This window comes from Pundamilia nyererei, unplaced genomic scaffold (assembly GCF_000239375.1).
Source record: "Pundamilia nyererei isolate P.nyererei 1_Seehausen unplaced genomic scaffold, PunNye1.0 scaffold00421, whole genome shotgun sequence".
Classification (NCBI taxonomy): Eukaryota; Metazoa; Chordata; class Actinopteri; order Cichliformes; family Cichlidae; genus Pundamilia; species Pundamilia nyererei.
In genome coordinates, this window is record NW_005187822.1 from 207,603 (window position 1) to 210,313 (window position 2,711).

The following is a 2,711-nucleotide window of genomic DNA, read 5'->3' on the forward strand; positions in this document are numbered from 1 at the left end:
TTTCAAAAGCATTTATTCAAGTTACAATTCAGATTCAATCTGAGCAATTCAAATTCAAATTTAACTTATTCAAATTCAGTTTCTGATGGTACAGATTTCTGCCCATAGATTCAATCTGAGCAATTCAAATTCAAATTTAACTTATTCAAATTCAGTTTCTGATGGCACAGATTTCTGCCCATACCTATGGTGTAGCGGACTCTTATCTGGTGTGCGGTCAATACAGCCACGGAGTGATACCAGGGTGGCGGTAGAGCTGTCCGTCCGCATAGAGCCGGTGTTCCAGATTAACTGGCGTCGCAGATTAACTGGCGTTGGTCGAACAGATGTGTGGCAGACTTGCGTTTCAGGAGCTGCTACCGACAAACCAGCGAAAAAACGCCAAATGTGTCATCTGTGACATATGTGAGGTTACCTGGAACACACTCCGTCAGTCTTGATGCTGTTGAACAACAAAATGTTTAAAAATGTCGCGAGTTTACCTGGTGATATCCTCATGCGCGACGCGATCGCGAAAACAGCAAACAATTAATGCTCCGCCGATGCTGTTCACAGGACAGCAAGAGTAAACGATCGGGAGAATCTTGTCGTCATTATCATTCCCCTCGTACGTTTTATTACTCCGTTTTCAGCAGTTTCGCTTCACAACTAAAGCGTGCAGTTTACTTTGTGTTCAAAGTAAACTGTACACAGTGGAGTCGAGTCAACCAGCGCCACCTCTGGCCAAGTGCCACAGCCTACAGCCAGATTAACTTGTGACACACATCTGCAGCACGTTTGAAATCGTTTCATGCACGATGCATTTGTGACTTTCAATTCTGTCTGTTTGTGCGTCATGCAAATAAACCTTTGAACTGAATGAAATGATATCATGTATTTATTTTTGGCCTACATCAGTAAGGAATGCCAAATTATATATACAAAGTCATAGAAATTACCACTTTAATTGGTCGTCATAATTTTAATATTTTTGTTTTCCATAACAATGAAATACGCCTTGGACAAATATGACACATCAATATTTCATTAGTGTTGTCACATCACATCCTGTTAGCATAGTCTGCCTGTGTCTTTTCTCTGGAAATTAATATTTTCAGCCAATATAGGCAATCCATCAACATGGCTGGAGAGTTGGTAGTTAAATAAGTGTATAAGTGTGGTTAATATAATAAACATTTGTAAGGAGATGACAGTTACTGTGAATTTACAGCAGTTACACAGTGATTAGTAATAAACAGAGCCAGTGTGATTGAGTGGAGCTTGTGAAAGTGAGTGGATTCAAGAAAGTCAGTGACTCAGGTGTGGCGATTGGTCTTTTGTTTTAAATCTAGGTTAGGAAGTTATTCATGTTTTAAAACAAGCACTTTTTGTCAGAAATGCAAGAAGTACATCTGCAGAAAGCACACAGTTACATTCTGTCCATCATGTGGACAAAACTGAAAATGTTGAACATTGAAAAACTGAGAACGTTGGGCAAGTTCAAAAGAAATGTGTTTGTTAAAACGAAACCTTTACTAAATTGTTCCTAAAAATAGTTATGGAACTACTACTACCCACCACTATGTTGAAAGGTCCAATGCCAGCAATGTGGATTGTAAAGACTAAAACCAGTCATTAAGCAAAGACAACAGGGATCATTCTTTTCTGTTTATTATACAGCCAGATTGACTTGTGACACACATCTGCAGCTGGCTCTATCACCCCATTTGAATTTGTTTCATGCACAATACATTTGTAACTGTCATTCTTTTCCATTCTTTCCAAAAGAAAAGGTCAACTACATGAAATGCAATTTTGCTTATTTTGAGCTTAAGATTGCTTGAAGATTACGAAATCAGCACTCCTTTTGTTTGTATCATTTCACAGCAAAGACATATATATTCAACAAATATATTACACATTAATGTTTGACCACTGTTCTCACAACAATTTCTGTCAGCACAGTCAGCATTCATATGTCTATCCCTATTGTGGAATATATTTTCAATGACCTTTCCCAGGTATGCCGTGCCTGTGGTGAGAGAAGCTTTGGTGCAGAAATGATCAGTGTGTAAGATCGATACCTAAGACGGAAACACCTTGAATGAGTTACTTAAACATCACTGGGTGAAATGTCACTTTGATGCACCAACAGAAAACTTATAGTTCATGTAACCTGCATGCCTTTGCACTTTAAAGAGACTGGAGCACACAAAGGACACATGAAAACATCGACTGATTCACACATAAGGCTTTTGCACAGAAATCTGCAGTACCTGCACATTTGAACATGTTTAATTGCTTTACTCAACAGCCTGACGTCAGATGAATGACTCTGACAATCTACTTTTTCCTGCAGATTGAATGTACCTTCTGTGCAAAGTGGTACCATAGAGGGTTCATGGACTTCCCCTGTAAAAAAGACGACTACTAATGTTGTGCATACCAAATAAACAGGAAAAAAAAGATCCCTGTTGTCTTTGCTTAATTATTGTTTTTAGTGTTGACAATCCACATTGCTGGCATTGCATCTTTCAACATGTTTGTGGGTGGTTTTGGGATGAACAAAAGTATTTTACCAGCACAATATAATCTGCAGTATGATCATTGCTTTAACAATGTAACAGATAGCTTTAAGATGGCCTTAAGATGTTTATGCATACTGTTATCATATTAACCTTGTATTCCAGATGCAGTTATAACTATTTTATACACATTGCATATCTGTGCTT